General features: G+C 43.9%; 1 long non-coding RNA gene across 1 annotated transcript; it reads left to right on the plus strand.

Moving 5' to 3' along the window:
- Nucleotides 1-8,874: 8,874 nt before the first annotated feature.
- Nucleotides 8,875-12,155, plus strand: LOC142468447 (uncharacterized). The gene is made up of 2 exons (XR_012788658.1): nt 8,875-9,122; nt 9,521-12,155. It is a non-coding gene; the product is annotated as an uncharacterized LOC142468447 (long non-coding RNA).
- The last annotated feature ends 2,011 nt before the right edge of the window (nt 12,156-14,166 follow it).

Raw genomic sequence — 14,166 nt, forward strand, 5'->3', positions numbered from 1 at the left:
AGATCATTTTGTAAAATTGGAAAAGCTATTAACTCAAGACATTAGAATTTTTTGGGACATTAACATCTTTGGAGAACTATTTAAGGGTTAAACGAATCCCCAGAGGATTACGTGTGAAGAAAATGCCCTCATTTGGCTTTCCTGATAAGGAATTTGAACTACACTGGAGAAAAATATTGGACACTTGTTCAACTGATCTTATGCAATTGATTGTACGGTACAAGGTGAAAGAAAAAAGTCTCTTACAACTGAAATTGATATGCTTAAAAAAGAATTACACAAATTTTGTGATATGGATCGTTTTCCTCATAACAATAAAATTCTTTTACAAAATATAGAGCAAATGGAAAAGGGTGTAGTCTCTAAGAAACAAGAAAAATTCTTTAGAGATAAATCAGACTATGAGAGGAACCAAGTGTATTCTTGGGAAAGATTGGGTTCCAATAGAGATTTTGATAGGCCTAGAGCTATGTTTCACTCTACGCCTCGCAAAATGTCTACCGATAGCGATCATCCCAATCAAAAGCCTACCACTAGATCAATTTTGAAATCCCCATACACAGAACGAAGTTCTAGTTTTGATACAGACTCTTCTGATAATATGGACAGACCATCAGTGTCCTTTTCAAAACAAAGTACCAAAGATCATAGAGATTCTGAGGATGGGTATTTCAAAAATACATATATTTCTAGCCACAACGAGGATAGATCTAAAACCAACCTCCCAAACACACAATACTTACCGTCAAAAAACGGAAAAGGTGCAGAAGGGGGAAAAAGAGCAGAGAAAACATCAGGCTCAGACAACAAGAGGAAAAAATACTCCTAGATCCCTCCCTCAGTAATATCATTAACATCTCTGACACCCCGCTCACCCCACAACAAATTGTCCTTCTGAATAAAGGTTTAAATTTCGCGCCCCAAGAGAACTTTGATCTCTTTAACACAATCATAGATCTTCAAAAATATACACGCAAATTGGCGCTAAAAAAACTGTTTTCCAAAAAGGGTCAAATAGCATTGAATCCAATTGTTGACATAATTGAGCCTAACAACATATTACAGAATAAGGAAGTGTGTATCTTTAAAGAACATACCTTTAATACAGACATGCACACACTCTATGATGAATGTTGCACAGACATTTCTATAGAGCCCCCTTTCTTTGGTCACGTTGATTCGGGATTAAAATCTCGCTCATTTTTTATCCCAAACAGCTCTAAAGGGTCATGTATCTCCACGTTCGAAGGTCTGGTTGACAGAGATCTAAGACTACTGGCAAAAGGTTTTTCTTTTCCAGGGTCTACATATACAACACACAATCTAACCAGACAAGAAAAAGTGGATTTAGAGTTATTGAAAAATTATCGTTCCATTGTAATCAAAAATGCTGACAAAGGGGGGGCCATTATCGTACAATCATCTATTAAATATAGGAATGAAGCCATCAGACTATTGAGTGACAGCACATTCTACACAAAGTTGAGAACAGATCCCACCAAGAGGTTTCTTGATGAATTAGAAACACTCCTTGAACTTGGGGACGTTTTACAGGTTCTGAGCATTAAAGAGAGAAAGTATTTCAAATGTGAATTCCCAATCATACCGATATTCCACCATCTCCCAAAGATCCATAAATCACTAGAGAACCCCCCGGGGCGACACATCGTCTCTAGTATTGGATCTTTGGGAGATGGTGTCTCTCGCTATGTTGACCATTTTCTGCAGCCCATTGTACAACTACTACCATCTTTTTTGCAGGATACAACTGCATTACTTATTGAGTTGGAGAATATTGTTTTGAAGGAGAGTTACTACCTTCAACACTCAATCAGGTAGAATTAAAAACATCATACTTAGGCAATGGCCTTTATTACAAAATGATTCTTTCCTATCTTCAGCCTTCACACTCAAACCCCTGTTTTCCTATAAAAGGGGTAGAAATATCAGAGATAGACTTGTGAGAGCGGACATTGGGGGTACTGAGAGGCGACAGACTTTCCTGGGCACCCCTAAGTTGGGCTGCTATAGATGTTTGAACTGTAGTCAATGCAATAGTATGCAAGAGGGTCTCACTTTTCGACATCCCCATACTGGACAGATGTACCAGATTAAGGATTTCTACACATGTATGTCTAAAAACGTAGTATATCTCATTAAATGCCCGTGTGGACTTGGTTATGTGGGTGAGACGACGCAACAGGTGAAGGATAGGATTCGACAGCACAAAGCAGCCATCCGCAGGGGTGATCCTGACGCACCAGTTGCGCATCACTTCACACAAGCAGGGCATAATGCCAGCCAGCTGAGGTACCAGGTCATTGATAGTGTGGGGAGAAAGCGGCGCGGAGGTGACCTACAGAGGATGCTATTACAGAGAGAAACACAATGGATAAGGCGCCTAGATACGGTAAGCCCAAGAGGCATTAATAAAGAAATGGACCTTAGTTGTTATTTCTGATCGGTATGGATCATTACACACCGTGTAGTGCCTTTAGTGTCCCTCTGATTTAGCCGCTTAGGTTCCGCATGACATCCTCCCCACCAGACCTGGACCGACAGCACACTATGGGTCTAATTGCTCTATAGATCATGGAGTGTGGGTTTGGTGTCGTCTGGATTTTGGCTTGTGAGTGATCCATCCAGACACCTTAGTCATTTCTACCTACCTCTGTCCAGTCCCTTAACTGTGGGTAAGTCTCTGATCTCTTCTCTTTCAGTGACTTATTCAGTCTTTTTTCCTATGGTTTATCAATTAAGGTTTATTCAGATTTTTATATTACATTGATTTTATCCATTTCACTGGGTCTCTTAGTGAAGGGGGTTATCTGGTACCTTTCATCTAGACAGGGTCATATATTGAGTCCAAGTATTGAATCAGTACTAATCTCACTGTGCTCTACATCCCTGTTTATGTTTTTCCTACAAGTGACTGCGAGAGCATCAAGCACCACAAGGTGGAGCTGCTGTGCTGAGCACCAGGAGTGCTGCCTTCACTCTCTCCTGCATCACTATGAGACTGCTTTCTACTGGAGTCAGAGACTGATCGGGATTACTTGCACATGCGCAGTGATGTCCCTTCACGACCAGAGGGGAAGAACAGCTGACGCATGCTCAGTTCTGAACTGCCACGTTGACAGATGCTAGCCTGCAAGAGGAGAATCACGTGACGTCATTGAGCGGCGGCCAGAGCTACTACATATAGCAGCTGAGATTGCTATCTCATCCCTCAGCACTCCACACGAGCAGCTGAAGGAGCAGAGCCACTGAGGGTTTGACCACTTCATTTATTTTTCTCATTAACCTTTCACTGACTGTGTGGACTCTTGGTGCTCATTTGCAAGCTGCTTTCTTGCAAGCTGTGTTCAGCTTTAACTGTACCATTAGTGGATTCTTGCTGCCCTGCTATTAGCTGTTTAGCTGTATTTAGCTTACACTATATGTTTACTAGCTATTTTCAGGGGTGTCTGATTTGACCAGGTATAGGGGAAGGGAGGCTTAGGGAAGTACCTCTCGGTCCTTTTGGACCAGGGGGAATGGGCCAGATGAAGAGGTAGTCCCTCGAAACGTCGCCCCCCTAGCATACTTTCCGTTCTCCGTTTTTTTGTGTATATTCCTTGTGTTTCATGTTTTTTCCCCTTTTCCTTTTTAAACCCCCCCCCCCCCCCCCACCCCACCCCTCACTTTGTGACATGCCCATTTGTGATACTGGTTTCTGCAAACACATTTGATTTATTTCTGGTTCATTTTATTATTAAATGTTTATTCTGCATTACAACTGTTTTCATCATTTAGCTATTAGACAGTGAGTGCTGGTACTTACGTAGATTTGAGAGTTACAGGTGGGTCACCATGGTTGTCACATCATTATACACAATCATTGCACATGAACACGGCCTTAAAGCTATTTATCACTATTTGGAACTATCTTCTCTTTCCACTGCACAAATCACTTTCATTAATGACTCTATTTGGTTTTTGTTGACTCACAATTATTTTTTATTTGACTCACTTTTTTATCTTCAGACACAAGGTACGGCTATGGGGACGTCATATGCGCCCTCATATGCCAACCTTTTTATGGGTTTATGGGAAAGCACACACATTTTTGGTGAAACTAATATTTTTCGTTCTAATATTATTTTCTATAAACGGTATATTGACGATTTGGTTTTTATTTGGGACGGCGATCTTCACACTATTGTATGTAAACCAATCAAGTCTCTTTTACAATTACGCGATGTGATTACCATATTTAATTTTCAACCAATGGAACTCTAGCGTAGCGTATAATAGCCTCTTAGAACCTGTCAGATAACACTCCTGAAGAAACCGCAATACGGAGAAACGCGTAGAGTGATGCTGACGAGTGAAGATTCCCACAGGATCGGAGTCCCCCAGAGCAGATGACGTCACTTCCGGTTTCCGGTTTGGGTGAGACACACCAGTGACACGCACGCCGAGGCGGAGGGGGGACTGAGAGAACAGCTGTTACTTTGCTGAGATCCGATCTGTGTGATCTAAACGCTTATACTCTTTTTATACCTTGTGAGTGCTTTATATATACACTAACTTTTAAAGAGATTTTTATACAGTCCGCACTATGTCCGTTCTTATGTTATTCGTTTAAGGTCTCCAGCACTTACCACTCCACTTACCTGTCTGACGGTCCGACGGGCTGTCATTTAAAGATACCTTTATGGGAACAATACTCACCCTATACTTGTGAATATTTAGCACACAGCACCTTGAATATATATTCACACAATAATCACAATACTGCACCATCAGGAATTTTCTTCTGTTTTACATGGTTTTGCACTTCCCGATGATCTTCACCCCTTCACTGTCCACGGGATCGAGAGAACGACCCCACACTGGGTTAAGCAGCATCCATATATGTTTGTATTAAGTATCACAATTTATTACACTTGTTTATATTGTGACAAACGCCCCTCTTTTGTAGTGTTGACGTCTGTCTGGGTTCTTCCCGACACAGTCTTCTAGGGTTAATTATACAACAAACAGGATCATGCAAAGTATTATGCTGCTTAACTCAGGCTTCTGCCTGCTTTATTTTCATCCAAGTAAGGTACTGCAGCTTTAACATGTGTAGGTTAGAGGTACTCAGATACTTTCATTCAGCAGTTCACACATTTCAGTGTTACAATATTTCCCACACTGTTATTTCAAGAAATAAAACCAAAATCATATAAGCAAATCCTATCCCTTTCAGGGATCTAACTACACATCAGAATCAGTCTCTCTAACAGCTGCTGGCCAACTAAACTGGTTCCCCAGCTTAAAACAATGCTCTCTCATTTAGGGACACAAGATACAGCACAGTCTTTTAGCAACAGCAGTAATCATTTGTTTTGTCTTATCTGTTCGTGGTGTCCAGGCAAATCCTCTGGTACTGTCATACGTGGAGAGGCCGTCAACCTTGATACTGGATGCAGGAGAGTAGCGACACCCCCAGCCCCCAGGCTCCAAGGAGAGAGAGTGAAATGCAAAACCTCTCTGCTCTAAATACCTGTGCATGTGATTAGAAGAGCAGGTGAGGGAGAACTAGAGCCATTGTAATCTGTGGTCTGGATTTTCCATCCAGCTGCCTGAGGTAATGGGAAGCTGTGGAACGGATCATTTGTAACTATTCCTGCACTTTCTGCTCTAAAATGGGGCAGAAAGCTGCCTAACATCTTTGGACTATGTCACAATATATAGATATAATTTTTGAGCGCCACGTTTGATATATTTGCCTTTCACCCCTGAGCTTTGAGGCTAAGAGCCTATCTGCTTTATTGCCCTTGTCAAAATATTTTTGTTTTGACCACCTGAGTGCTTTCTCTACGTCTTCGAGTTTGGTCTGTTTAAGGGCAGCTCTAGCTAAGTTTAGTTGTTTTAGGGTTTTTTTAGACGCTGAGGTTTTATGTTGTTGTTCCAACTGGATGATCTTATCTGTGAGGTCCTTTTGGAGTTTGTTTCTGGGTTTTTTTTGTATGAGGCAATTGAGATCAGGTCTCCTCTGATAGAGGCTTTATGAGCCTCCCAGAGCATAGCTGGGGCTGAAATGGAGCCTGCATTGATTTGGAAAAACATTGACAGTTTTTGGCGTATTGTTGTCTCCGTTTCGGGACAGTTCAACATGGAATCATTTAACTTCCACTTATACTGGTTATTTTTCACAAAGGGTAGGGTTAGGATGAGGTCAATCGGTGCGTGATCGGACCAAGTGATTGGACCTATATTTGACTGGGAGGATGCCTGGAAGACATTACTCGTACCCAGAAAATAATCGATCCTCGAGTAGGACTGATGAGGGGTGGAGAAAAAGGTATAGTTCCTTTGACCCTGGTGCTGAGCCCTCCATATGTCCACTAGTGAGTATTCCTCAATAAGATCTCGAAATTTCTTGGCTTTCTTTTGAGATTGAGTGGTATATGGAGAGGGGGTGGATGGTAGACAGGCGGGGATGGGGTTTGATTTGTCTTGTACATGGGAGGCCACCATATTAAAGTCCCCACCTACAATCAGGGAAGAGAGGGATTGTTGTTCCAGAGATTCGAGGAGATTTTGTAGGAAGGGGACTTGATTGTCATTGGGGGCGTAAACATTGACTATTGTGATTGGCGTGCCTGCTAGGGTACCCTGGATTATCAGGAATCGACCGTCTGGGTCTGCAAGGGACTTAGTCAGCACGAAAGGGACCCCGGTTCTAATGAGGATGGCTACTCCTCTTTTTTTGCTTGGTGAGGATACGAAATATGCCTGGGGGAATACGCTTTTGAATGTGTTAGGGGGCGTCTGAGAGTTGAAGTGGGTCTCTTGGATGAGAACAATGTCTCCCTTAGATTTTTTTTAGGTCCGAGAGGACTAGCTTCCTCTTTTTAACTGAGTTGAGGCCTTTAACATTAATCGAGATTAGTTTGATAGAAGACATTATGTTTTTGGGGGCATTCTCAGAGCTCTAGGCTCTGAAGCCCTTATATTTCCCATGTTAAGAGCTCTATGTGGGTTAAGGGATTTAGGTCCAGGTACACGGTAGAGGAGAATGTGGAGGATGCCTCAGTGCGGGGAAGGGGGGTGGGTTGGACACGATATGGAAGGAGAGAACAGAAGGGCCTTTGCAGGGCCCAAGAGAAATAACCTTTTTAACTCGGGTGAGAAAGGGAGCGGGGCGAAACACCCCTGGAGGAACTTCCAGGACAATGAGCCTGGTGCGGAGCAGGGTGTTGGGCCCGAGACCCTCCCTGCGGTTGGGATTAAACCACTTGTATCAGTCTAGTGGTGGGGGAACTTTCCCTGTTCTTAAGTGTGCCGTGGGGCCTGTACTAGCATCGTTCGGGTTTTGGGGAATATACGTATCTTAGTACTCTCTTCGGCATTTACGTATTAATTGCTTAATAACACTTTCACGTTGGGGAAAAGGGGGGATGGAGGGGGAGGATGGAAAGGAGGGGATGGGGGGGCGGGGTAAGAGAGGGGAGGGTGTACATCTTTGTTGCATTTTCATCCTTACATTTATAAAACATATTATTCTCTAGTGACCTTTGCATGTTATCATCTTTATAATCTATTCCCTTGGAATTTTGCGCTTCTTGGCTTAGGTTCTCTTTTCTGATTTCCAGCCTCTAAGATGGCATGACGGGTGCGAGGGGGATACAGCGGAGGGAAGGATGCATTTTCAACCTTGCTTTTGTATAACATTTCTCTATTGACATTTGCTTGTTAACATCTTTATAGCCTATTCCCATAGGGTTCTGCATTTCCTGATTCAGGATCACATTTTTGAGTCTCAGCCCCTGTCGAAGTTTAGCGGGTGAGAGGGGATATGGCGGGGGGAAGGAGGGTGGGAGATGGGGGAGGGGGGGGAGGAGGGGGGAGGGGGAAGGAGGGAGGGTGGAGGGGGGGAGGGGGAAGGAGAGGGAGGAGGGGGGGAGGGCGGAAGGGGGAGGGGGGGAAAGGATAAGGGGTGTGGGGAACCGCAGTTGTTCGGGCCACAGTCATAGGAGATCAAATACATTTCAGATGTGTGCGATATTAGCTGATTTTGCTCCGTTGCAGGGGAGACAAAACAACAGGAGAGAAAAATAAGAAAGAGAAAAAGGAAAGGAGGGAGGGGAGGGGAGGGAGGTGAGGGGGGGGAAGGAGAAGAGGGGGGAGGGAAGGGGGAGGGGGATAGGAAGGAGGGGGGGGGATAGGGGGGGAGGAGGGGGGGAAGGGGGAGGGGGGGTTGAGGGACAGAGGGAATACATATTTCTCTTATCTGTATAAAACATATTTAGAGGGCATCTGAAACATTTCAATTGAACCTTGACCGTCCCTTGATCATATTTCTACTGAGGCTTGCCATTTGCTTCGAATCATGTATGGGTGTGGGGGAGGCTGGGGGAGGGTTGCGAGGGATTGGGGGTGGGAGTTAGAACAGCAGTGTTTTTTTTTTATCTACCGACTTTGGTACTCATGTGCTTGCCGGTGTGTGGTAGAAGCTGATCTTACACCTTTGGAGGAAGAGGGGGGGGGAGGCGATAGTGAATTGGGTGGAGGGGAGGGGGGGGGGGGAGAACGATTTGTTCCATTCATTTATTGGGTATATCCCTTTCACCGGGACCATTTCAGTAGAGTCTGTGTGTTCACTCATATCTTTTGCACTTGGGTTGTGCAGGGTTAGGTAAGGCCTTTCTTGTTAGCTAAGGGGGAGTTTGGTGGGGTAGGGGGGGGGGTTAGGGAAGTGGGGGGGGGTCGAGTCCACGGCCCCCGGAGATTTTCTGGGGTGCCTTTGTATTTGGAGCCCGAGAGCCTATACTGCTTGTGGTGGGGGTGGGGGTTGGGGGGGGAGGGGAAGGGGGACACATCTCTAGGACCTACATTGTGGGTTTCCCAGAGTCATGGGGGGAACATATACACAGAGGATATCAGAAACCTGCTTGCCTCTGTCCCTTTCTTTAAATAGCATACCACCCGCGTATCTGATGCGGCAGCGCCCTCCTGTGGGCGTTTCTGGGACAGACTTTTCTTTCTATTTTTTTTTTACGTTACCAGACAGTCTCAACGTCCACGGCTGGGTTCCGCCGGGTCTCCTCGCAGCTCCGCTCACCCGACCCCTCCCTCACCTCCTTCAGGTAAGTTGGGGGGGCCGAGGGGCCTTTCACCTGGGGTTTCTCCCGCAGAGGGAGGAGAGAGTCGGTGCAGGCGGACGGGACACGCGGGGGTTGGGTGTTTGCTTCGTGGGTGCTCGTGTGAGTGGGGGAGTGGTGTGTGGGGGGGAGTGGGGGGGGGAGTGGTGTGTGTGTGGGGGGGGTGTTTCAGAGGCCTCGTATGGGCTTTACAGGTAGGGACAGTCCTTAGATGGGGTGGGAGGGGAGAGGGGGGATCGTCGCAGCTGGTGTAGGGTAGCTGTGTGGAGTGGAGCGGGGGGGGGGTGAAGGGAGGGGGGTAGTTACATTTCACCGTGTGGGATGAGAGGGTGTCTCAGCCGTCCTGGGAGCGTCTCTGTTTTTTTCTTTCTTGGATCTTTAAGGTCCTGGCGTTGCTTTGGTAGTCCTCTGCTGGGCGAGGCGCTCCGAGGATCTGGATCCACGTTGGCGTCGGTGGAGGTTAGTGTCTTCTTCTTCTTCCTCTTGTCTTTGTCCCTGCAGGGCAGGGAGACCCAGGAGTCGCAGGAATCTGGGGGCTTCCTCGATATGGGAGATCGTATGGAACTTGCCTTTAGCGAGAACGCTAAGTTTAAATGGGAATCCCCACCTGTAGCATACATTGTGATCTTGTAGATGCTGGGTCAGCAGCTTTAATTCTTTGCGGCGGAGGATAGTCGTTCTTGACAGATCACTGTAGATCTGGATCTGTTCGCCTTGGAATGATATCTGGTTCATCTCTCTGCTTTTAGCCAGGATTTTCTCTTTGGTGGTATACGAGTGGAAACGTGCGATCACATCTCTGCGCCTCTTGGGGTCCTCTCGCCTCGGGCCCAGAGCTCTAGGGGCTCGATCTAGCTCCATGTCCTCTTTTTTCAGCCCTGGGGCCAGTTGCTGGAAGAGGTCCTGCAGGTAGGGTGTAAGGGCATCTGCTGAGATTGTTTCTGGTATGTTTCGGAACCTTAAGTTCTGGCGCCGGTCCTGGTTTTCTTGGTCTTCAAGACCATCTTTCAGTAGCGTAATTTCGTGGCTGAGTCTATTAATCTCATCCTCTGCTGAGGATTGCACCGTCTCAACTTCCTCCACCCTGCCCTCCAGGGACTCAGTTCTTTGAGAGACCTCGTTGAGATCCTGCTTTATCTTGTTGATCGCGCTTTTAAAATCCTCGTTGACACCTTTCCGCAGTTTGGTGAACATCTGGTTCATGTATTCTTCCAAAATGTCCTTCGTGATAAGGTGGCTTGCGTTAATGTGCTCCGGTATTGGTTGCTCGCGGGCGGGAGCACTTGCCACGCTGGTGCCGGTGCCATCTTGGCTCTCCTCCTGGTCTATCTGGCGCTTCATCGGTGTAGAGTATGCTGAGACACTTTGCACGGGGGTTTTTTGTTGTTGTTTTGCCATCCTGGCTGGTGGCTAGATCTGCCCTCGCGTTATTCCGGCGTTTTGGGGTGGTTTGTTGCTCTTTCTATCTCCTTTTAGTGGAGGGGAATCGGGAGCTCCGCTTTAGGCTGGCATGTGCGATGACGTCACCGGAAGTCCATCTGAATTTTCCTTTCTAACGAATTACAATAGACAATCTGAAAAAATCTCCAAAATTATTCAGAAACATTGGCACATTGTCAAAAATGATCCTGTATTAGGAGAAATTGTCCCTGAAAGACCTACTGTAATTTTTAAGAGAGCAAAGGCACTCAAAGATAGATTAGCCCCAAGTGACTTACCAAAAATGATTACAGGTGGTTAACATAAACAAAAGGTTTTTTGGCTGCACCACATGTACGGCATGTAAACATAGGTCAGATGACAAATTTAGTTTTGTTTCTAACATCTCAGGACAAAGATTTCATATTAAACAATTTTTAACATGTAAATCAGACTATGTTGTATATTTGATCTACTGCCCATGTGGGTTACAGTATGTAGGTCAAACTTCAAGAGCAGTCAAAACCCGTATACTCGAACATATTGGGAATGTGAGACGAGGTGTTACCACACATTACTTATCAAATCATTTCATCCAAAAACATAAGGGAGATACAACAGGCCTTAAATTCACAGTATTGGAACAAGTGTTACCACATTGGAGAGGTGGAGACAGAAGCATTGCTCTGAAAAAGAGAGAAAGCTTCTGGATTTTCACTATAAATCACTTATACCCTTAGGTTTAAATCTGGATTTTGAGCTAAATGCTTTCCTTTAGAACTGTGTAATTTTGTTTTGTAGAGCTCCCATTTGATGAGATATATATGGGAGTATATTTAATATAAAAACAATTAATAAGATATGGTTAAATGTATATTGTTATTACTGTATATTTCATTCTGTATTGACTCTGTGTTTTCTCTTGTTTTTGAGATTCAACGATTGCCGTTTTTCATTTATTGAGAGAGACTGGGGATAGATTGGTTAAATGTGCAAAATAATATTTTTATTATATATTTTTTTCTTATTATTTATTGTATGTGTTATTTTAGCATAATTTTATTGTTATGGTCTGTTCCTTATATTGTAAAGGAAGACCAAGCATGATAGTTACTAAAGTATAAAGGTTGTATTTTAAATGAATTGTATAAAATTACTGTGAGGTATTTCTAAATTGGGGAGGGCATACATAGCCAATTACCCATTCATTTAGATCCAATTGCCTATTGGCCTATAGGAGGAAAGGTCAATGTGAGCTAAGAGGGTATATAAAGTATCCTTTTATGGGTTAAAGCTACTCCTGACGAAGCCGTCATTCTGCACGGCGAAATGCGTAACCCTCAGCGTAACATCCAGAGGAAGAGAGTCTGCGGTGGAGTTCCGGTGACGTCTACTCCATGTGTCGGAGGAACCGGAAGTGATGTATCGGCTCCAAGCAGCGTTGCAGGTCGGAGACCGGTGGATACAGCAGCGGTGTGCAGAGATCCCGAGTACGCGACTCGGCTAACATCTTTATCCCTACACCCATGCTGTAAACCATTTGGAATCTTGTAAGCCTCCAATTTTTACCATTGTTGGATAAATGTCTTGGTATTTTAATTTTTGGCTCTGTGTTTCTCTTCTGGATCTACTTACCTCCTATTTTTGCTCCTGATTTCTATTTGGATACCTATGGATGGACATATATATCTATCATCTAGCGTGTTCTTTTTGCTCTTTTGAGAGCTCTGCCATTATTGTGTTTTGTTTAACGTTAACTATGGTAGTTTCACATATTTCCTTTTAGGTATCAACGTTTAGGTTTTCCTTTTGCGCTTTATTGTGGACCTTGAAACAGTCCTCCAAGGGTTTGAGTGTTTTTATTTATCACTTTATTGCACGGCATTTATTTTGATTATTTTGTCACTTTATTCATTCACTGCACGGTTGTATTTTGATAGAGTGTTAGAGCGCCATCTAGTGTCCTTTTTGTATAGTCTCTGTTTGTTTCAATCACTAGTTAGGCAGCACCACTCACTATGGAAGATATAGAAATTGCCAATAACTTTTCAAATGTTTTCTCACGAAGGCACACAAAAGTTGTGGACTTCAATAATATTCTGAAGCTAAATCTAGACTCTGATCCGATAGCTGAAGAGTCTCATACTTTAGAATCTGAGTTTGAAAAACTAGAAAAGCTTTTTGTTAAAGATATTAAGAAATTTGGGGATTATACTTTTTTAGCACAGTACATTCTAAATGGTAGAGTTCCAAGAAGATTAAGACTCAAGAAACACCCATCTGTAGATCTTCAAGATGAGGTTTTCCTTGAGAAATGGTACAATCTGCTAGAAAAATGCGCACAGGATTTAATGGGTCTAATTATTGAACAGCAGAAGGACCATGTTCTGCAGATTGATATTGAGATTAATGAGATTGAATTAAGGATTGGTAAATTAAATCAAACAACTTCATTCAAAGAGAAAGATACCAATCTGCAGAATAAATTAGATAAGATCAGAAAAGAGACCATTACTAAGAAAGTGAAAAAAATCCTTAGAGATGAGGAGGATTACAAAGATGGGCCTCCAAGAAAGACTGATCCAGATGAGAGGGATAGTGCAAAGGGGAAAAAACCCTGTAACCAAATCCCCAAAGAAATCCCCAAAAAAACCTCCACCTAAGAGAGAAAAATCAAGGGATAGGAAAAAATCAAATAAAAATACAAGCGATATACAGACAAAGTATAGAAAGAGTCCAGAACGAGATAATTGGAGAAATAAATAACATAAATCTCCTCACCAGCCGGGAAAAAAACTAGCTAAAGTACATATTAATTTAGAAAAAACTCCAAAAAGGACAATATTGCACCGACACACTTTATTCGAGCAAATACCCAGTATGTACCTGGCAGATACCTGGAATGCGCCGCTCCTCACCTCTGACAAGCCCCGTTGCGTTTGCCTTCCCAGCCTGGGTTCATGCCTGGCTGACGGGCGGCTGATCTGTTAAATGATAATGATTAGGATTTAATAGGCTGCAATGCTTCGCGTGTCTACCAGATGGCATAAATTCATGAATTGTAATGCAGTATATATATATACTGTGCAGTATTGCAGCCAGCGGGAATAAAATGCTTCAATCCCTGCCTGGAAAATACCTCAATGCACTCGGGCAGAAAACAGTCACAAACCTCAATACGTATAAACGTAGAGATTGACGCTCATACAAGTGTATAGACTCACAAACTGTATTACAGCATATAGGTAGATAGGAACTTCCATAAATAATTCCAGCAATTATATAATACTAGGTTAAGGGGGGACATGAACATGGGACCTAGCGGTCAGTCAGCGCGACTACCGCAGATATGGTTTACCCTGCTTACCCCCCTTACCATATACACTTCCCTAAATAGGGACCAAGGTAACATAGAATGAGGGCTACTGCCCATTACCTTTCCATTGAGTGTATGGGAATACGAAGTTCATCCAGACGAAGTTCCACTGCGTGCAATCCTGATCAGGGAAATTCAGAATGTAGGGAAGCAAGGAGCACAGCTGAAGTAGAAATCTGCAGGGAGAGTCCTGTAGAAAAAATGAATAAGGGGCACAACTCCGTGCTAAAACTG

This window comes from Ascaphus truei, chromosome 17 (assembly GCF_040206685.1).
Source record: "Ascaphus truei isolate aAscTru1 chromosome 17, aAscTru1.hap1, whole genome shotgun sequence".
Classification (NCBI taxonomy): Eukaryota; Metazoa; Chordata; class Amphibia; order Anura; family Ascaphidae; genus Ascaphus; species Ascaphus truei.